The 23535-nt window shown below is 35.1% G+C and overlaps 1 protein-coding gene across 23 annotated transcripts in view; it reads right to left on the reverse strand.

Annotated features, from left to right (window-relative positions):
* The window catches only part of ZBTB20 (zinc finger and BTB domain containing 20), a 770585-nt gene that overhangs the window by 433119 nt on the left and 313931 nt on the right, over positions 1 to 23535 (reverse strand). For 5 of the 23 annotated variants that reach the window (XM_046659179.1, XM_046659188.1, XM_046659189.1 and 2 more), the window contains one exon: positions 5258 to 5326. The exons of the other annotated variants lie outside the window; for them this stretch is intronic. The gene's annotated coding sequence lies outside the window, so the exon portion shown is untranslated. The remainder of the gene's footprint in view (positions 1 to 5257; positions 5327 to 23535) is intronic. 23 annotated transcript variants of the gene reach the window in all.

The raw sequence follows: 23535 nt of genomic DNA on the forward strand, positions 1-23535 counted from the left end.
GAACATTCCCATTTATCACCATCCCACATGTTTCTATGAGTTCCTAGAGAGCAGGGAATATGTTTTTCTTTTAACTAGCTCCCCTTAGCTCTATGACAACTAGTAAGTTCTTAAGGAATAACTATTTGACACATAACTCAAGGCACAGAATAGATGGCCAGGATCAGTGGGGACTGACCCATTTGGCTTTAGAAATTTTGTAATAAAACATTGAGTGCTGAAGAGATAAAACATAAAGAATTTGTTAAAATCCTAATACAAAAGTACCTTAACTCCTTTAGCATAGATTATGGTCTTGAAAGCTACTTATCCGTACTGCTCCATAACAAATATACCGTGCCATAACAAACACAGGAGGATGAGTGTAGTACAATATAGTTTGCTGGGATGGGGAAATGGTTGAGATGAATGGGGCTTTAAAAATCAAGAACTGAGGACATTTGGGAAGAAATAAGATGTACTTGGGTACCTTTTAAATGAACAAGGACTTGTCTCTAGCATTTTAGTCATCATGTTTCTGGGACTTGAATTAATCAAAGTCCCAGGTTATCAATTACTTAGCAGAAATTTTCCGATAAACACCCTTTGATTATAGCCTTAAATCTTCAAAGTGGGTGAATTTATACAGCCCCTTCTGTATGAGCAAATTACATACACAAAAAATGTAAAGTTAATATTTTTTTCTTTGAAGCAGTTTAATGAATTAAAATAACTTCCTAATAAATAAAACTAGACTTTAAATTCTGGATAAAAATGTTCTATATCAATGACTGTCATGATGTGTGTTGATTACAGATTATTGTGTATATTTTTTCTTAAGAAAATGGGATCTCCATCAAATATATAGATAGCCCATAGAGAGTTCCCATAGGGACCTCTAAGATCATCTAATCCAATCCCTTATTTTACAGACGAAGAAACAATATGTGAGTGTTTTAATAAAGCCTGCTTTAAGCTTTGCATTGAAACAAAATGGCTTTTACATGACGAGAGAAGCAAAAAAAGTCTTAACAGGAGAAGGTTGGTGAAGGAGAGAGGAAAAGAAAAGAGAAGGGCTTTTTCAGTGGACTAGAGCATTAAGCAGAGATACATTGTCTAGTATTCATCCAGGTCTTTGCTGGAGACTGGTTTAAATATTACAAAGATGGTTGCATCTATTTTTTAAAGAATTGCTAGATTGTTAACATATAAACAGTTTAGACAGATTTCTCTCTCAGGAATCACATGACTCATCATAAATAAACAAACTTGCTCTGTATTTCTAACAGGTAACTGTCCCTTCATTTACACTGTGTATCACCTCTCACTTCACTAGCACTCGCAAATCGAAGGGAAATACAATGATCGTTGTTAAAATCTATTTCAAAATAAAGATTATCTCATAAAAACAGCAAAAATGTGACTGCTTTTCAGAGTCATATAAAGATAAATTTTAGTTTAGAGACTTGCTACTAAAGAGTATGTAAACTTGTTAAAAGTGTAGGCTCTCGAATCAGACTTCCTGGCGACTGAATCTCAGCTTTGCCACTTACATGACCTTGGGCAAATTTATTCCCTTCTGTGCCTCAATTTCCTCACCAGTAAAACTGGGATAACAATAGTGACTATTTCAAAGAATTGTAGTGAGGATGGGATGATACAACTTTACATATAAATCTCTTAGAACAGGGACTGGCACATAGTAATTACTCAATAAATGTTAGCTGTTACTACTAATATGTACAAGCCAGTTAAACATTTTCAAGGGGGGTAGGGTAATCTTATTAAAGACATTTGTTTAAGTATTCTGCCTTTCAATTCATTGCCTAATTTAATTCAGGCCAATATTCCATCTCAGGATGAAAAATGAAATAGTATGAGGAAAAACCTCAGTTTGATTTGCTTAGATGTGTTTGAGACAGAAATTACAGTCCTTTTAAAAGGAATAAACTAAAAGGCTGTACTTCTTCTGGCTTAAAGCAACTGAGAGGTGACTCTTAAAAGGCAAAGGAGAAAAGGAGGGAGCAGGAGAGGCTTAGCAGGATGCATATGTCTTCTGACGTTGTGGGGGAGCATGAGAGAACACTCACAGAGGAAAGTAGAGGTGCTGACTTGAGCAAGCGAATGGTTCACTTATATGATCCCATAGCACTTTATGAATGTCTCAAAGCAGTTAACCTTCTACTGTGTAATTACCTGTTTATATATATATTTCTTCTCCTATTATACAGTGATCTACTTGAGGACAAAAATTGTCCCATTCATTTTCGTGCAATAGTTGCCCAGTAAAATATTCATTGAATGAATGACTTAACTAGTTAATTAATAACATAACGCTACTGCAATAGGAGAGGCTAGCTAGCAGTTCCCTAAGGGAGAGTCAAGACTCTCACAGGTGCTCCTACACAATAGAGGGAAGTGCAGAGGGAGAAATGACTGGCCATTATGGTACTGGCCTGGATCTCTGATCTCTGTGCTGGCCATAAATGCTTGCTGTAAGCATAAAATACTTTTGAATTTTAAACAGGTGTAAGTTCTGTGAGTTTTTTTGTTTTTTACTGTGACTTTCTTTTTTCAAAAAATTCACAAATATTTGAGAATCTACTATGTAGCACTTTATAAGGCAGAGGAACTAAATGCAATGTGGGGTATAAATATAATCAGGCTGATAAACCATGGCAAAAGTCGGAAAGTAACTTCAATAAAAGAAGCCTAGGTAACGTGTTGTGGGATATCAGAGAATAAGTAATTGCTTATAGCTGCAGGAATCAAGGTAATTTTAGTAGAGGGGGTAATATTTGAGCTGAATCTGGATGCAAATTATCTAAATCTGTGAAAATAGAGCATTATACCTTAATTTGGAAATTGATTGATGTGCAGACATAACTGGAAATATCCGTGAATGGGTGACGTAAACATTAAAGGCATTCCTAACTCAAAGTATTGATATACCTGAAAAGCTTGCTATTAGTTGATGTCCCTGTAACAGCAATCAGTCCAGTAAATAAAATAATAATAATGTCCCTTAGAAAACTCACCCATTCATGAATATTCATTCATTCTTTCAATCTAATGCGAGGACCTACTGCACATCAGATTCTGAACTGTGCTGAGTGTATTGGATATCATGGTGATTAACACAGAATAGGCTGGGGCTGGCCTGGTGGCGTAGTGACTAAGTTTGTGTGCTCTGCTTTGATGGCCCAGGGTTCACAAGTTCAGATCCTGTGTGTGGACCTACACACGGCTCATCAAGTCACGCTGTGGCGGCATCCCACACAGAAGAACTAGAAGGACTTGCAACTAGGATATACAACTGTGTACTGGGGCTTTGGCGGGGGCGGGGGGGGGGTAGGGGGGAGAGGAAGATTGGCAACAGATGTTAGCTCAGGGCCAATCTTTCTCACCGAAAAGCATACTTTAATAAATAAAAGAATCCTGGATTAGAATAAAAAAATAAACATATGCTGCTTTTGAGAGACACACCTTCAATACATTAAAAAAAAAAAACAACCAAAAGAATGACTCTCTGTCCACAAAGTAGATTCAGAAAATTAAATTAATAATTACAATGTGTTACATTCTATGTTAGGTAAAGTACTAGACATTGTGGAAATACAAACTTTTAAGCTATTTATACTTTAACTCATTCCAGATATATGGCAGAACTATATTTGAACAATATAAAGTCCTAGTGGTTTTCATTGACCTTGAATTTCTTCTGATTTGGTCTTATTTGTCTACAGAGTAGATTGCTACATGTGGATCTTACATACACTGTTTGCTACTCAAAATCTTGCCTTTTGAACTACCCATCTAATTATGGATGCATTGAGCACAAATAAATTTAATTTCTTTAAGACTACATATGGCAACATTTTCCCTACTTCAGTATTTCTTTTTCTGTTAAGGTACATCTTTTATTATAAATAATAGCAACCTCAGGAAGATGACGGTGATGATGTATGAAATAGAGAAAATATGCTCTCTTTTGTGAGATTATATCTTCAGGACTGAGGAAAGTAAAATCTTGTTTGGACCAGTAAACTGAACAAACAACATAGGAGTCACAGAGCAAGCAATTATAGGCAATGCCAATTCTTATCATTTTAAAAAGCAAAGGCTTGAGTTGGTCTTTTTGCTATGATTCTTTTTCAAATCCAAGCAAAAACCTATATCCTATAACAAATATTTCCCTAAAAGTTGTCACCTGCACCGTGAGTCTGCTTTAGAAACCAAAATTCTAGATTTATTAAAGTAAAAAACATGCTGGCCTCCTTCATTTCAACTCTTCGGGAGGAATAAAACTGTCTTCTTTTTTTCCTTTGCATGAAAAAGTATAGTTAAGTAGAGCTGCCACAGCTTGCTAGAGGACTAGTGGGGTAAAACACTAAATGATCCAATACTCAGGGCATTCATCTCACTGGATTTCATCTAGTTCAGCAACATGGCTTTGGATCTAAGCAGAAGATGAAAAGCATTAATAAACTGGGCAAACAATGGGTTATATGAGTAGCATAAAAAAGACGAACAGAAATATAACACTTTACTATTGCACAGAATACAATTAAATATGATTATTTAAAAAACAAAACAGCAGCTGACTCTCTGCCCCATCATTGAAAGAAATGTGATCAGTTCAAGTAGTCTTAAATATGGTGACAATGACCTCAGGACATACAGGATGAGAGAACAAAAGAGTCTCACGCTCATCTGTTGGACTCAGGGCAGGTGTGCTGTGTGGCAGCATTCGAGTGCTCGGTGTTTAAGTTTTCCCATTGATACTATAAATTATGTATGAATGTTTGTAGAAGTACATAATTTTTTGGATTAACTCATGGAGCTACGGGAAAGAAAATGAACAAATCATGTTGCAAAAATGAGAATGTGAATAAATGTCAATTCTTCCCCAGATATGAGATAAGACATCCTCACTTCTATGATAAGAAAATGAAAGATAGGATCAGTGTGGATTAATCCCTTTTCTTTAGGATATCCTACTAATTAAACACATTGACACTAATTTTAACAATAACTAAAAATTATTGAGCACTAACCATGTGCAAGGCATTGCTGCGATCATTTCACATAGATTATCTCATTTAATGTTTACAAAACTATATTACAGATAAGGAAACATGCAAAGAGAAGTTAAGTAACTTGCTCACGGTCAACACGCTAGTAAAAAGGTGGAGTTAGGATTCAAACCAGACGCTCCAGAGACCATAAAATATTAGAAAATTCTGACCCAAAGAAATGAAAGGGATCTAATCAATACCTTGGAAACATCATTCAGCTTTTCTGGAATTTAGGTCCTTCATCTAGAACAGGGGTGAGCAAACTTTTCCTATAAAGAGCCAGACCATAAATATTTTAAGTTTTGTGGGTCAAGAGGCAAAATCAGGAAAGCTATATTATCTAGGTACTTATATAACAAGAGAGAAAACAAATGACATTATAGTTTTTAAAAATAAAATTATTTAATTTAAAAATTTAAATTATTATTAAATTTAAAAAAAATAATTAATACATTTTAATTTTAAATAAAATTTTTAAAAATAAATTACATTGCTATTTTATTAACAAAATTTAAAAAATAATAATAATTAAGTACGTATATATTTTTGGAATGCATGTCTACTAATGAAAATAAGAATAGAATTCTTTTTTAGTGGGTAACATTTTGCTTAATTGAGGTTCAAAGACAGTGTCCATATCATGAAGTCAATTGCAAATTCTCATCTGTAAAAACCATTCTTACCTCACAGGCCAGACAAAAACAAACAGCAAGCTGGACTTGGCTCATGGGCTACAATTTACCAGCCCTGATCCAGAAAACAAAGTCACTGCACCAGATGATTTCTGAGAACTCTTCCAACTTCAAGGTTTTATAGTACTATCTTACTTTACAAGCACAATTATTTTGATTTTTCAACTCCGTCAGTACTTTTAGATAAAATGCTAAATCTGTAAACCCTATACTTCATACATCCTACTAATTAAATGAATGGATGGATGTAACTGTAGCATCAAATATTTATATCTGCCTTGCAGATTATTGTTTTCTTAATTTTCTTAGGACAATTTAGATTTGATTGCATTTCCACAGACCCCTTTGAATGTGATCACAGAGGGGCATGCTTTCTCTTGAAGAGGCATTTAAGTAGTATGTTAGGGGCAGGAAGAAAATCAGCATAGCCTTACCGTGAAATGAGTAAATACAACATACAGACAGCTTCCCTACTGAAGGAAAGCTTTACATGATTTAATTCTTTGTTTCCATACTAATATTTGCTACCTTAAATTAAGACTCTAAATTCACAGTTCACACAAAGTGATGTTGGATTTGCAAACTGTCTCTTCTATATTGTTTTATTGTTATTATATTGTTGTTGTTATTATTATAATTATTGAAACTCCTATGGTTAGTCATGGAAATTTCTCAAGAAGCTTTTAGATGCACTGACGTTTTTCATGGGAGATAGTAAAAACAGATGACTTCCAGCATACATAGAATCTTTTCAACACACACAAAAAGAAGTAGAGTTTTCTTGCTCTTACTCAGAGCAAAAGTATCAAGAATTTACTGTCATACATTCATTTACACTCAGCTGTCTATTTAAAAAAAAATAGAATTAAAAAGTCAACCTATGATATTTGAGGTCAAATGTCACATGATTTATCAATTAATAAAGGTATAATTGAACACTACTGTAATAAAGTAATAGAAAAATTAACTAACAATTCTGGGTGACTTTACAGAAACTTACAGATGGATGGTATCCAGTCTCTGATGGAATAAAAGATCTATAAAGTAGTGCTATTATGCAAATTCCTTGATGGTCTTAAATAAGGTTGCCCCTAGCAAAATTGTAAAGTCTTCAAAAAGCCTTACATTTTCCAAATTCTATTTTATATTTTTCCTAAATATTACATTTTATTTATCCAGGTAAGAGCAAATCAAGAAATCAGTTAATGGTATTTTGTATATAGTTCTTAATGTTCTTCCAAGCCAACATTTTAAATTTTAACAGGGGCTTTTTTATAACTTAAAAAAAAATTTGAATTGAAAATTGCCCCTCCCCTTACAAACATACACTAAGTAAAATTTTTAAAAACATTGCAGACAATCCCACCACTTAAAAATAAATTTTAATCGGAAGAGAAAGAACCTCCTTTTGTCCTTGCTGACTTCCTCAGTCACCCCCTGAAATAGCCAGTGGGTGTATTCTCTTCCTATTCTTTGAGACAGAGGTACTTCACTCTGTATCAATGTAAGATGAGAGAATTACCTATATTAACCTACAACTTACTATTTAAACAAAATATATTATGCAAATCTTTTCAGAGCAGTATATATGGATCTATTTTATGTTTTGTAATAGCTAGATATAGTCTAAAGTAAAAATGTATTAAACCATTTATCTTTTGGTGGAAATCTAGTATATTTTGAAATTTTTGCTATTGTGAATAAAGCTGCAATAAAAACTATTGTAATACATGTGAAAGTATCTCTTACGGAAAGATTACTAGAAGTGGATTGCTGGATCTTCAGATATATTCCTTTAAAAAACTGTTTTTTGAAGGTGAATTCTTTAAACATTTAAAACACCAAGTAATTTTGTTAATAAAATAATTGTCATTATTTAGCGCCTAACATTCTAGGCAGTGTGGCATGCCCTTTAAGCGTGTTAATGTTTTTCAATACACAATGTTTATTATCTACGGAAATTCTAATGGTCCCATTCTGAAGGACCTTAATTGTCACATTTTGGAGTTGGATTGCATGGTTATAAGCAATGAAGACCGGTAATTGAAAGTTTCTGAGTAGGAGAAAGGGCCATCTTCATCATTCAGAACAAATCATTTATAGGAAGGGAAGGGAGGAAAGAAATCCACCCAGCTGGAGGGAACATATTAAACGGTCTCTAAATATCTAAATAATATCTAGAACATATTAAATGGTATCTATTGTCTGAGACCAGACAATGGAGAGCAATCCTCATAGAGGGCTAACATTAGAAAGGTTTAGCACAGAGCCAACTTCTTCTGGACCAAAAATGAAGCAAAGCGGCATCCTTAGCAGGAGAGAAGCATCTCTCTTCAAGTATTGTCTTTCAGACAGACAATGGCAACTGGCTCAGAGCAAGAGGAGATTAAGTGTGTGCTTTCCCATCCTGCCTATTGTTTCCAACAGCCTTCAGAAAGTCAGTATTATATTGGAGAAGGTGAGGATGGGGAGAGCACGGGGTCCGGGGTGGGGGCAGGGGAGTCTGTTAAAAAATAAACAGAGTTTTCAGGCTTAAAAACTACAAATGGGACTATATCAGACTGAAAAGCTTCTGCAAAGCAAAGGAAATCATGAACAAAGTGAAAAGACAACCCACCAACTGGGAAACAATATTTGCAAATAATTTATGCAACAAGGGGTTGATCTCCAAAATATGTAAAGATCTCATACAACTCAACAATAAAAAAAAAAAAGATCAAAAAATGGGCAGAGGATATGAACAGACATTTTTCCAAAGAAGATATACAGTTGGCCAACAGACACATGAAATAATGTTCAACATCACTAATTATTAGGGAAATGCAAATCAAAACTACAATGAGATATCACCTTATACCAGTCAGAATGGATATAATTACTAAGGAAAAAAACAACAAATGTTAGAAAGGATGTGGAGAAAAGAGAACCCTCATACACTACTTGTGGGAATGCAAACTGGTGCAGCCATTATGTAAAACAGTATGGAGATTTCTCAAAAAATTAAAAATAGAAATACCACGTGATCCAGCTATCCCACTACTGGGTATTTATCCAAAGAACTTGAAGTTAACAAAGCAAAGAGATTTATGCACCCCTATGTTCATTGAAGCATTATTCACAATAGCCAAGATGTGGAAGCAACCTAAGTGCCCTTCTATGGATGATTGGAAAAAGAAGATGTGGTGTATGTGTATATATATATATATATATATATATATACACAATGGAATACTACTCAGCCATAAAAAAGACAAAATCATCCCATTTGCAACAACATGAATGGACTTTGAGGGTATGATGTTAAGTGAAATAAGCCAGATAGAGAAAGACAAATACTGCATGATTTCACTCATATGTGGAAGATAAAAAATACATAGAAAAAGAGAACAGATTAGTGGTTACCAGAGGGGAAAGGGGTTAGGGGATGGTGGAAAGGGATAAAGGGGTACATATGTATGGTGACGGACAAAAACTAGACTGCTGAGGTGAGCACGATAAAATGTGTTCAGAAATTGATAAAGAATAAAGTACACCCCAAATTTCACAATGTTATAAACCATTATGATCTCAATAAAATTACTGGAAAAAAAAACAACTATGCTTAGTTGAGAATCTTGGCTGTGGTTATTCATGCAAGGAAATGACCTGAAACAAAGGGATCAGAAGCCAATTAAGTTTTTGAGGGAACTTCATGGCCAAAGATATAAGAATAAGAAAAAAGATGAGATAGAGCATAACTGAAGCAGGCTTCTTCCAGCAGGATGGTGCTATTCACAGAGATGGGGTGGGGAATCAAGATCTCTTACTAAATTTAAGATGCCTAGTGGACCTGTAGTGGGGACAGCAAGTAAATTATTGCATTTGTAAGTCTGAAGCTCAGGTGATAGGTTAAGGTCAGATGAGATAAAAATCTGTGAGTCACAGCATATAAATAGGATTTAAAGCTATTGGATTGGATGAGCTCATCTAGGGTGTAGAATGGAGCAGGGAAGGAGGAGCTAACAAAAGAGATTGACAAGTCAGTAAGGGAAGAGGAAAATCAAGAGAGTATGAGGTCATTGAAGCCAAGGGGTGACTTCATTACAAAAAAAAAGAAGGATTCGGTCACACTTTGAAATGCTTCTGAGATGTTGGGTGAGATCAGAACAGGCCTCTATATCAGGGTACAGACAATGTCCTGTGGCAAGGAAGAATAATAAACAAATTAGTGAATTATGCTATGCTATGATGCCAATATTTGTTAAAAATAATAAAAATATTGCCTTTCTTGCCAGCACTGGTAGCTAGATGTAAGTCCTGGAAAGACACAATGTAAGTTTTTAATTTTTAAACTGGAAGGGATTTTAGGGGTCATCTAGACCAACTTTCTAACTTTAAGGACAAAGAAACAAATTTGGAGAGGCGAAATAAATTGCTTGAGCTTCAAAGCTACAAAATGGCATAAGTGCAGCTGTGGTGCAGGTCTTTTAGCTCTGGGACAGGGTTCTTTCCTTAAAGAAGATGTGTGATCATTGACATAAATTTTTCATTCTTTTGAATGTTACTTCAAAGTAGAGACCAAGACCCATTCAACACCTCATGTGCTGATCTCAAAGAATTTTATTTCAGCAACCACATTCTCAATATAATTTGCCGCAACATTAGAAGTGCAAACAGAACTACAATTTGATAGTTTTCAGATTACCCTTCCCTATCGTACCATGTATCTTTTACCTAACTGGCCAAGATATAGCAAGCGTTCAACAAACATATATTTAATGAGTACATTAATTTCCTATGACATTTACCATTTACATAGATACACACACTATTTTAAGCTACATTAGAATTTACATATAGAGAAGTGATTTTTTTTTATGTCTTCAAGAAAGAAATTTCTGAAAAAAATGAATGCAGGATCATAGGGAAAAATAGTAATTCTGAGAAAAGTAAGAAAAAAGTAACAATATCAGAAATACAAAAATAATAGACCACATTTTTCCCCCATAGAAAAAAGTACACAGAAATAGAATATATCTAAAAATAGGAACCAGGAAAGATGGTCTCAGAATCACATTATTGTCTAGCTTTAAAAAACAGCTTTAATAAATGTAGTTTATTAAATAATAGTTTATTAAATAAATGTAGCTTCTTAAATAAATATTAAATAGCTTTAAAAAATGTGGTTGAAAGAGAAAAAGTGTTTCCACTACACACCTATTACAAGGACTAAAATAAAAAATATTAATAATAGCAAATGTTGACAAGGATCTGGAGCAACTGGAACTCTTATACATTTCTGGTGGGCATGCAAAATGGTATAGTTTCTCAGCAAAACAGTTTGGCAGCTTCTTATAAAATTAAACATACATATAGCATCTGACCTAGCAATCTGACTCCTGGGTCTTTACCCTAGAGAATGAAAACTTACATTCACACAAATTCCCGTGCCCAAATGCTTATAGCAGTTCTATTCATAATTGCCTCAAACTGGAAAAAAAAAATCTACATGTCTTCCAATGGGTGAACGGATAAACAGCCTGTGGTACATCCATACAAAGGAATACTATTCAGCAATAAAAAGAAACAAACCACTGATACGTGCAACAACATGGATGAGCCTTAAATACATAATGCTGGATGAAAGAAGTCAGCCTCAAAAGATTATGTAATATATGAGTCCATTTAAATGACAGTTCTCAAAAAGACAAAACTATAGTGATAAAGAAGAGATCAGTGGTTGCTAGGGGTTGGTGGGGCGGGGGAGGGATAAAGGGATAGCAAAAAGGAGTTCTTTGGGGTGATGGAACCACTCTGTGTTTGGAGAGTGACAGTGGCTGTTACACAAATCTATTCATGTTAAAATTTATAGAACTATAAACCAAGAAATTTATAAATGTCAATAAAAATGTTAAACATTTTCAGGAAAAAAAAAAAAGGAAGCAACTAGCTTACATATTGAATTATTGAGAAGTATGGACTCATTCAAGGTCATGGCTTCTCTTACCAAGAAGATAATTTGGTAAAAGATAGTATTCTTGGTGAAAGAGAAATGTGCAGTTCTGCCTCTGCTAGCAGCTGACCAAAACAAGGATTCTAATATAGCTATAAGCACTTAACAATAATCCTGTTTATTTAAAAATTGCTCTCTGTAGTTTATTACAATCCATTACTGCTTGTGGATCAAGGATAATACCAGTGCTTAAATTTCATAAGCATGACGGACCTCAACAGCAAAGTAAAGCCTATTACTTAAACTAATAAATTATTGCATTTCATCAAGCCTTAATGATTCTGTGAATAGATTACTCAGTTCAGTTGTGCCTCTGAACTCTGGAACTGCAATCCATTTTCACTGAAATGCCTTGAAAGTTTTCAAATGTACATTCCCTTTTTTTTGTGGTAAAATATACATAACATAATATTTACCATTTTAAGCATTTTTAAGTGTACAGTCAGTGACATTAAATACATCCACATTGTTTTGCAACCATCACCACCATCCATCTCTAGAACGTTTTAATCTTCCCAAACTGAAACTCTGTACCCATTAAACAATAACTCCCCACTCTCCCCTCCTCCAAGCCCCGGGCAACCTCTAGTCTACTTTCTGTCTCTATGAATTTGACTATTCCAGGCACTTCATAGAAATGGAATCATACAATATTTGTCCTTTTGTGTTTAGTTTATTTCACTTAGCATAATATTTTCAAGGTTCATCCATGTTGTAGCATGTGTCAGAATTTCTTTCCTTTTTAAGGCTGAATAATATTCCATTGTATGTATATAGATTTTGTCTATCCATTCACCCATCAATTGTTTCCACCTTTTGACTACCAATTGTACATCCTTTTGACATTGTTGTCAGCCACCATTTCTTCCCCCCACAAATCAGACTCAAGGCATATTCTGATACCCTTTAGCAAGGCAGGACATCTTATTTACAATAGTCAAGTTTAAAGAGGACTTTTAAAACTTGGTCAGCTATCCTTAGCTTCTAATTAATTACTATGGTAATAGCAATTCTATGTTTATTAAATAGTTGTTCATCTTTGGTCATTAACTTAATGTGTGTTTGTGTGTGTCACATGCATGTCTGTGTGATGATACATAGGTGGAGCTGGATTATGCATAATGTTAAAGCTTTATTCTTGTCTGGCTAGGAAAGTAGTCTTTATCCAGAAAAATAGTTTCCCAGTGTGAAGCAGCTTGTTAAACTTAACTGAATTAAAAATTTTGAGATGAAGGAAGAGTTTGGTTCCTGTAAGAGTCTAGCATGCAGCTAAACTCCACCCCTGACCGCTTAAAAGAGAATATTTAGGGTGGGCCAAATGCGTTGGCATTTTTTTAAAACTTTAAAGGTGATTCTAATGTGCAGCCAGGATTCGGAACCTCTGAGCTAGAGAAAGAGATCCTGAGTCAGGGGGAGCTAAGAGCAAGCAAGTGAAAGTAACTGTAACAGGCAGTTAGGACCTGGAGCACAAAGAGATGAGGGGAAGAGACACTGAGAATTGTAAATGGCGGAAGAACCACTCAGGCTGGGAGAAATTAAGTAGGCTTTTAGTTAAAAGCAGAAGAGACGTCAGTTGTAAGGACAATTATGTCTGGATTCTGAAGAGCTGCAGGACCTAAACTAGAACATAAGCCATGAAAATGTTCTGAGAAGTCATAAGGTGAGAATAAGGTAGATAGGTAAACATTTAGAGGAACAGGAGATTACTGAGTTTTGGAAATATCCAGTTTCTTAAGCCAATGTAGTTTTTGTTCCATTTAAATGTTTGTGCTAACTGAGCTTTATAAGTGGAATGTGAAGTAATTCATCATCTAAGTAAACATTTTTCTTATATACAAACGCATGGTTTGAATATATCCATTGACCTACCTTGCTTCTCTTGGCTATTCATACTTGAAGTGACAAAAGTTCTGTTTGAGCTATACTAATCCATCATCAGTAATTAGATAATAAACCATCTACCTCATAACCTTCTTCTCCCAATCACTCCACCAGAGCTGAAGGGCATTGAGCATTAAAAATTACCAGAACATGACACCATACTAGCAGTCTACAAAGAACAAAAATTCTCAGCAAAGAATATCATATCACTCAAACTTGAGGTGAAATCTCTTTCTTATAAGAGATGCCACCATTAAAATTAATTCATTGATCAAAAACAAACAAACAAAAAAACAAAAAAGGAAGGATATCCCAAGAGCCCTTTTCCTTTCTCTTTCCTGACATTTTGGAAAATGAAAAGAACGGAACAGAAATGCACAATAACCACCTAGAAAAGAACATTTAATATTTTACATGTTTTGTATCTTGCTTTTTTTCTTAACATTATATAAGCATTTTCTTATCTCATTAAAATCTCTTTATAAACATTATTTGTTTTTCTACCCACATCTCCATTTTAGATATCTTTCTAGCTAGAGTTACTGTTCTCATCAGACTGCTGGGGCCCAGGTAGGAGTCATATAACATAAACAAGAATTCATGTTCTTTTCTGCATAAATCCCCTAAGCTGAAGATGTACGACAGAGTAGGCGACCTGTATCTTTGGGTAAACTTGCCGTGATCAGCTGCGTATTGACTTCCTCAGCCCCCTGGAGTTAAGAACAACAAACATAATTGTTAGCATATTCTGAAGAGATTTCCCCACAACTGTAAATGGTTCACTATGAGTAAGCAGTCTCTAAATGGAGAGGACAGCTGGCCAGCTGGGAGTGCCAAGCAGACCCAGCCCACCCAGGGTAGGGCCCATAAGGGACCAGGGAACACTTGTGCAGATGTAAAGAAAGGGCTGGGTGTCAAAATACATTTTGTTTTTGTCTTCCTGCTTCCTAATCCCCTAACCAACCACCTTCTTCCACTCTTCCACCCCTTCTGCTTTTTTATTTGAGAGGGATCGTCGGTCTGTCTGTCTGTCTGTCTTTCTCTCCTCCCCCTCCTTCCATCCTTCTCTCTTCTCCTCCCTCCATCCTTCTGTCTCCCTCCTTTTTCTTACAGCCTCTATCAAACTGCCTATGACATGAAGTAAAGTGTATCTATTTATCATTACTTGTGGTCATCATCCCACATCTTTCCCGTGTTGTAAATTTAGCTCCGGGTGCCTCTGTCTTCTATCTATAAAGGTCAGGTCATTGTCAGGACTACCCTGTGGTGGGATCTAGAATGTACTGAGTCAGAAATATAGTACTTCAGACTGTACAGTCCTCTCTTGCCTGATTCCAATTCAGATGTTCCGCCCGTCTCATTGGCTCAAGTCTATTCAAGTACATTCTAAAGGGGAACTTTGATGCTTGTTTTTAAACTAAGGCTTCTGGGTCTGCCCCTTTGATTATTTAAACTCCTGTGAATTTTCTGTTGGGAATATAGTCCTGAAACCTTATCTTGCATAGATTTTTTTTTTCTCAGTAAGTGAGAGAAATATAAGCCAGAAAGTCTAGTGAGATTTACAACAGAAAGAGAAGAATAAGACAGATCCAGCAAGGAGTTTGGAAGTGAGCAGAAAAATTAATTGACCTGGGCCAAGGAGGGTTAGTGAGATCTCTTGAAGAGGAGCATGAGGAAAAGGTAAGAGAAATACTGGGGGTAGCAATAATGGGGAGATACACTGTGGATGAGAGAGGTGGCAAAAAAAAAAAAATTCCTTGAGAAGTTTTCTTGTGCATTTGTAGGTTATATATGCAGAGAGACTACAGTAAAGAATCAAATTACCTTTAACTTTTGCTTGCTCAACTATAACTTCTTCATATGTGATCCTATGAAAGAAGCTGCATCATGAAAGGGCTCAGCTTTATACACACACATATATATACATCATACTTTTTCACAAGAACTAGTGCCATCATAGAGCTCAGGAAATACCTATTGAATAAATGAATCATCTATTTAAAGCATGTACTTTATTCTGTGTTATGGAAGTTCGGGCAATACAATGAAATTAAAACTTCTGTATGGTGATTATTTTTCTTGGGCTGCTTTTCCAAAAAGTAAAAGACAGTAATTTAAAAAATAATTTTAAATATTCATTTTCCAAACTTACTTTCATAATAGATGTTCTTTATAACTAGTGACACAATACAAAATGTTTTAAAAAATTAGCAATCTTTCCTGAGTCCTTTTTGTTCTCAACCCTGTGAGATGACCATCGTGAAGAACATGGTGTGTATTTTTCTATAGCTGTTTTCATGTTCATACAACATACACGACATATTTATTCATGAATATTCATTACTCTGAAAATTTGCTCTTTTCCCTTAGTAAATTCCGATCATCCTTCCAGGTCAATAGCGATAGATGCCATTCATTCTTTTTCTAATGGTTGTATAATCTTCAATAACATCAGTCCATATCACATGCTATACGTGTAGTTAAATTAATAAACTCAGTATCCTTTTTTTAAAACAAATTTTAATAAAATTTTACTAAATTTTTACACAGGATACTCTATAAACACTTACTGAATAGCTGTTTCGTACCAGGTTTAGTGACAGAAAATTAGTAAATTACTCACGGTTCTTTCCCTCAAGAAATTCACTGTCTAATATGGGAGATCAAACAGTTAATTTTTTCTTTTAATTTGAGACAAACTGCTCAGAGAATTTATAGTAAAGAGTGCTTTTAAAACAAATCTTTAAAAGAAGTAATATATCCCTGGCAATTCATTCTTAGTCATTGTTTCCAGTGTATAAACAGTAGTTAACAGCAACAGAGTATGTACTTCCGTATATAGCAACTCAAAAAACAAACTAATTTCTAACCACTAAAACCTCAGATAAAGCAGCTTACTCCTGAGACCTCAAAGTGATTTACACTTCTACTAATACTTTCACTGTAATACTAATACATGATATTTATGAACTATCTTCATTGCATGGAACTCTAAATACTTCATGTATATCATTTGATTTCTTTGCAGAATGTCTGTAAAATAAGAAAAGTGTCCTAATTGATAAGGAAAATGATCTCAGGACAAATCTGTTTGACAATACGTGAATCAAGTCTGCGCACAGTCAGCTGTATGCTGTTCCCTCTCAATTACACTTGCTTCCGCCCTAGTGGTCACTGCAAAGATAATGTGGATGCTATTATGTCATCAATCGGAGAGTCTTATACAGCATGATAATGAGTCTTTTTATTAAAAAACAGGAGCTTTTCATTCATACTGTTGCCCTATGTGCTAAAAGGGCTTATAAATAAAACTTTCCTGACAAGTTCTCCAGATGAGGTGAGGTTAAGTCAACTTACTGAGCAGCCAGTCTACTTAGTCGCTTCCACTTTCTAGTGCTACAAGAGGATGCGACAAATGTAGCGTTAAATGCGTAACCAGGCCCACAGCTGTTCCTGTCAGCCCTAATCCAGAGAAGAGAATAAAACTCTGACAGTAACAACAATGGCAATGATAACTATGTCAGACATATACTGATTATTGATCATTGAATAAAGTCCTACCATATTCAAATAAGATAAGCAAAGAGCAGTTCAGTAAAACTGTAGCAAAGGTCAAGAAAATTTCATATGGTCAAGTTAGTGCAGTTGCAAACAAGCAAACGACTTTGTCAAAAATCTAAATCTTCTAATACCTGGTAAGGATCACATGAGCGAACTTATTTTCCTACATCTTTGAAGACATTTTATCCTAAGAGGTTTATAACTCTGAGAATCTGATACTAACCAGAAGACTGACTTCATTCTGTATTCAATTTCTCATGACCTCCTGAAAGGATGTCAGTTCAGCATGGCCTCCTCCCTTTTCCGGTTGACTCAAAGAATGGGGCTTTCAAATTGCCATTTGGGATACATGAAGAGGTGCATTTAGAGCCGATGGGCTGCCACCTGAAGTGTAACATTCTTTATTGTTCTTGAGAAACGTGTGCCTAATTCCCTGGAAATTTACTGTTTCAAAGAGTCACAAGTCTCCTGATTGCTTCTCATCAGTCTTGAAGAGATTAGATAAGCTTCCTTCCTCTTACAAAAGCTTTTTCTTCATTCAAAATTCCTTTGAGAACAAAACATTGAACCAGAATTGAAGTTTAAACAAAATATTATAAGATTTTTGAAAACGTTTTTTTTTTCCTCCCGTGGAGATCCAGCAATTCAAAGGATATATTAATGCACTTTACGATTTAGGGCTGTGAGCAACATATTGCAAACAGCCAAGCTGAACCAAAGAACCAAGTCCCTTCTGTGAAGCAGGAAAGATGTTTTTCACTGAGTTCTTTTAGAAGACTTGAACAGACTGCTAAGGGCTTTCGCACAGAAAGACCTGGAAGTCAAATTCAAGAAGTAGAGAGGAAAAAACACCAACTCCAAAACCATAACAGGTAGGCATTGCTTCTAATTACCAGAAATTTGTTATGGGTACTGGTGCTATTCTACAGTGACAGCTGGTTTTAGAATAATTGTTCAAGTGTATCAATAATAGAAAATGACCTCCTCAGAAATGGAAGTGTATACATGCAGTGCTGCTAAAGTTGACACATCGAAGGAAACTCAGGATCATGTTTGCAGTCGGACTTGCCATCAACAAGTTTTTCTAACCTCTCCCTCTTTCTCTTTCTCTCTCTCTCTATCTTCTGCTTTTATCAAGGCATTCACTGCTAATGTATTCCTCAGTGGTCATTAGAAAACAATGCTAACAATTCATAAATATGTTTGCATTTTCAGTTTTGTATGATGAGCACCTTCATTGACCTCTATCTCTGATCAGACTTATAAAGCATTCAAATAAGTTAGTCTTAAGAATGAAAATGTAAATCTTATTCCTTCTTATTGGTCTAATAAATACAATGATTTTACTTCTTTCACTTTTCAAAGGTGTTTTCAGGTATGGTCTAGGTCAGTGGTACCACTATCTGTGATACACTGAGATCCTGAGCACAGAAACACAGTGAGTCAAGACGGTGCAGAGATGAAAGACTGATGTCATGGATTTGACTAATCTTCCCACCTCATTTCTCAAAGAAGGAAATATACAGGGGGCATGGTATTTATTTCCAGATAAGATGATTTAACTTAATTATGAAAGCACACTCTCAACATTCTCTCTTCTTGGGAAGTCTATGAAAGAGCATGTATTATAATTCTACCTTGCCAGATAAGAAACTGAAGTGTGCAGACTATAGAAAACTAAGTCTCATCCAGGAGAAGAGCAGATTTGGAGGTGGAATAATGGGAAGGACTCTGGAGGTCAGACAGATCTAAGTTTGAATCCTGCCTCAGGCTTTTACTGCAATGCATGGGGGAATTTAATCTCACTCTGCCTCAGTTTCCTAAATTGTAAACTAAGGATTATAACATCTATCTTGAGGCTCTGTTGTGAGAATTAAATGTAAAGAGCTTTATGCAGAGCAGGCACCTGCTAAATGTAACTTTCTTCCTTACCTTCCTAACTTTTTTCAAGTTTTTCAGACATTTGGGCTATTAGAGAACTAATGGCCTCTGTGAGTACCTGAGCTAAGATGATAACAAAATGCAATAGATAAAAACACCAAGCAGGAGATAGTACAGACTTTGAATCAGTTAGGTCCGGCATCAGTACAAACTCACTTACAGGCTTTGCAATCTTGTATGTTTTTTAATCTTTCTGGAGCTCAGCACTCTCCTTATAAAATGGAAATGATTCCTACTTTGTGGAGTGATTGCTGAGTATGGTAGCAGGATTAGAGACAACTTTTATAAAGCATCTGGCAGATTAAGTAAACAGATTGTGAGTAATATATATTGTTCAGATTTTTATTAATTAAAGTTTGTCTGTAGACTCATCTCCAGTACTTAATATTTCTTCTTCAACCTAAGACCTTGAAAGAGTTATTGTGTAGGGGCTCAGATCACAGATTAGCGGGTTTGGCTGTGTTAACCTAGATCCTAAGAATTGGGGTTACCATTCCAGCCCTGCCATTAACTATTTAACTGTATGACCTGGATAGGAATTCTAGGCCTGAATTTTGCTCATCTCCAAAATGAGGAGGTTAGAATAAATAATTCCTTAGGTTCTCTGTAGCTGTAATATTTCATGATTCTTGTGTCTTTCTACTGAGTTACAGCAGATAAATCCTCATATCCTCAGAGCTTAACCTACTTCTCTATGGTTTAATTTTCACATTCCCTCTACTCTATTTCTTCTTTAATTGTAAAAGGGGATAATTTCCATCACTTTACAAACAAACTAACATCTCTATCCTGACTTAGTGGCATTTCAGGATATTAATGCATCATACTTTAAAACAGTTTGGATTGTTTTTAATCCAGAAATTCAGTAATATTATAGGTAGTAATAATGAGGATAATGATGATTCATTTTCAAGGCTTAATATGCCTCCAGGCCCCTGGTCATTGCGCATGGTAAAATACACCAAAATTAAAAATAAGATTAAAGTTTAACAGGTAAAAGTACATTCTGGAAATAAAACACTTTTGGTACTCATTCCTACATTACACAACAAGCACTTAAATATAAATAAAAACAGGAGATCTATTAACCAACAACAGAATTTTAACAATTATTAACTAGAAAGGAAATAAAATTAACTTGACCTTATCTTAGAATGTTGTCAGAAATCTACTTTGGTTATGCCGATGGGAAATATGTTGTGAGCAATTAGACCTTAGTTTCAGAAGTTCAAACCCTAAGTAAAATCAGAAGTAAACCTTCAGTGAGGATTCAAAATGAACGTATGGATGCTATGAACTTGTGTATACTATTTACCTTTGAATTATTTTGATCTTGTTCTAATTTTGAGCCGTCCTTCAATGTACACACACACACACACATATAAATACATACATTTATTTATTTACTTTTTGTGCATCTACTATGTGCTTTTTCAATGTATTCATAACAAAATCTAAACTCCTTTCCCTGGCCACTTCTCTGACCTGACTTCCAGTCATTCTCCTCCTTTGCTGGCTTGCTGTAGCCACTCTGGAATCTGTTTATTTCCTTGAATATACAATGTTTGTCCTTGCCTCAAGGCTTTGTCCTTGCTGTTTCTGTCTGGAGTTTTCTCTCCCTCTCTTGCTTCCATCTCCACCCAAAATTCATCACCTGGCTGATTCTTCCCATCCTTCCATCCTCCAACTCTTAACTTAAATGACACTTTTTACGAGAATTCTTTCTTGAGCACCCAAAGGGCAGTATAATAGATTTCCCTCACCCATTGTTGTCTTGCATACCTGTTTGCTTTTTTCAAGGACTACGATGTGCAATTCAGAATCATTTGTTTATTTAACATCTGATTCCCTTAGGAGACTGTAAGTTCCATGAGAGCCTAAAGGATCATTTCTATATTACTAGTGTTAAGCATGGTTGAATAATGAATTAATGATTCTATTGTGGTAGATTCTGTAGGGTTTAGAAATTTTAACTAAATGTGGACTCTATCCCTAAAGAATTTATTTTCTAGTATAAGAATAAGGCATGCACAAAAATATTGTTTAAAAATATAGAAAGTAATTCTTGTCTCAAAAAAGAGTGTAGATGAGTGCTGTATTAGTTTCTTAGGCTGCTGTAACAAATTACCACAAACTTGTTGACTTAAAACAACAGAAATTTATTCTCTCCCAGGTTTGAAGGCTAGGAATCCAAAATCAAATAGTTGGCAGGGCCACTACAAGTGCTGTGAGTTTGGTAGGTAGGAGAGAGTGGATTATTTCTGACCAGGTCAGGGAGGAAGGTTTCTTGGGGAATTATTAGCATTTAAAGTGGACCTGGAATGACGGGTTAGATTTGCATACGGAAAAACAGAATGATGGACATTCCAGATGGCAGAAACAATACAGTAAATGTGGGTGCAGAAATTTGGCCCGAGTGTATGGTATATTATACCATAAGATTAAGTCAGAAATGGGGTTAGAATTAGATTTTAGAATGTTACGAATATTAGTTAGGAACTGTTTGGTAATTAATATAGAATTATTAAAGTTTTGTCTGAACAAAGGTGACATGATCTTAGGGCTCTTGCTTTAGGAGACCTAACAGGGCAACGGAGTTTAGGATGAGCTGGTCTCCCTTCCTCCTCTCTCTCCCAATTAGGAGATTATTGCAGGCAAGAGAAGATGAAAACCTGACTAGGATAGAGGTACCAAAGAAGAATTAACAAGACTTGGCCACTTATTGGATACCTGGGGTGGAGAGCAAGAATGACATATTTTAAGTCAAGATGACCTGGAGAATTGGGGTGAAGAAAATTAGGATGGTCAAAAGGAGGATGGTTTTTACCTAGAAGGATAAATCCAATTTTGATGTACTGACTTGGAGAAACTAGTGTTATATTTAATTGAAGATTTAAATAAAGACATTGGAAATATAACTAGAGTTTGGGAGACATATAAGGACTAGAGATATAAATGTATGACTTATCAATAGGGATATAATTGAAGTCATGCCACCCTGGAAAACAGAGTCAAATCATGGGAAGAGTATGAATGTGGAGTTTGACAGACATATTCACATCCTATCTCTACCATTTACCTGTTGTATGACCTGGAGCAAACTGCTTAATCCCTCCACTTTCTAGCATATAAAAAGGGGGAAAATAATATTATCCCTTAGTCAGGATTACATGAGTTGAGTATTTACTTATTTATTTATGTTTATTGAGGTATAATTGTAATATAGTATTATATCAGTTTCAGTTGTACAACATAGTGATTCAACATTTGTATACATTGAGAAATGGTCGTGACAATAAATCTCATTACTGTCTCTCACCTTACAAAGTTAACTCAATATTATTGACCATATTCCTCATGCTGCACATTACATCCCCTGACTTATTTATTTTATAACTTGAAGTTTGTATTTCTTAATCCCCTTCGCCCATTTTTGCCTCCCCACTAACCTCTCTCCCCTCTGGCAACCACCAATCTGTTCTCCGTATCTGTAAATCTGGGTTTTGTTTCATTTTTTAGATTCCACATATAAGTGAAATCATGCAATATTTGTCTTTCTCTGACTTATTTCACTTAGCATAACACCTCAAGGTCTATCAATGTTGTAGTAAAAGGAAAGATTTTATTCTTTTTTATGATTGAGTAGTATTCCATTGTATATTTATATATACCACATCTTATTTTCCATTCATCCATGGATGGACATTTAGGTTGTTTCCATATCTTGACTATTGTAAATAATGCTGCAATGAGGATAGAGGTGAATATATCATTTTGAATTAGTGTTTTCATTTTCTTCAGATAGATACCCAGTAGTGGAATTGCTGGATCAATTGGTAGCTCGATTTTTAATTTTCTGAGGAGCCTTCAATTGTGTTCCATAGTGGCTGCACCAATTTACATTCCCAACAGTGCATCAGGGTTCCTTTTTCTTCACACCCTTGCCAATACTTGTTATTTCTCCTCTTTTGATGAGTCATTCTGAGTTGAGTATTTAAAAGACCTATCATCTTTAGATCTGCTTTTGTGTTTTGGTGGCATGATTCCCAGTAAAAAATATATTTATTTTGCAATCCATTATCTTAAAAATATATAGTACACTCTTTTTATAATTCTTTTCCTTTGGTTCTATTTCATTAAAAGCATATTGACTGTGATCCTCTAAACTGATTTCATGACCTATAAACAGGTTGAAACCCACTCTTTGGAAAACACTGGCCCCAACCAGCATGCTATATTCATATCACACCATTACTACTCACTGTTCCCTCAACTTTCATTTTTATAATTCCCTCTACTTGGGCTGCTTGTTAATATCCATATTATTCCTTGATGGTTCAGAAGAAATGATAAACATTTACTTCCTCTACTGTACCCATATAACATTTTGTCTATAACAAAAGATGTATCT

Source organism: Equus quagga, chromosome 4 (assembly GCF_021613505.1).
Source record: "Equus quagga isolate Etosha38 chromosome 4, UCLA_HA_Equagga_1.0, whole genome shotgun sequence".
Taxonomy (NCBI): Eukaryota; Metazoa; Chordata; class Mammalia; order Perissodactyla; family Equidae; genus Equus; species Equus quagga.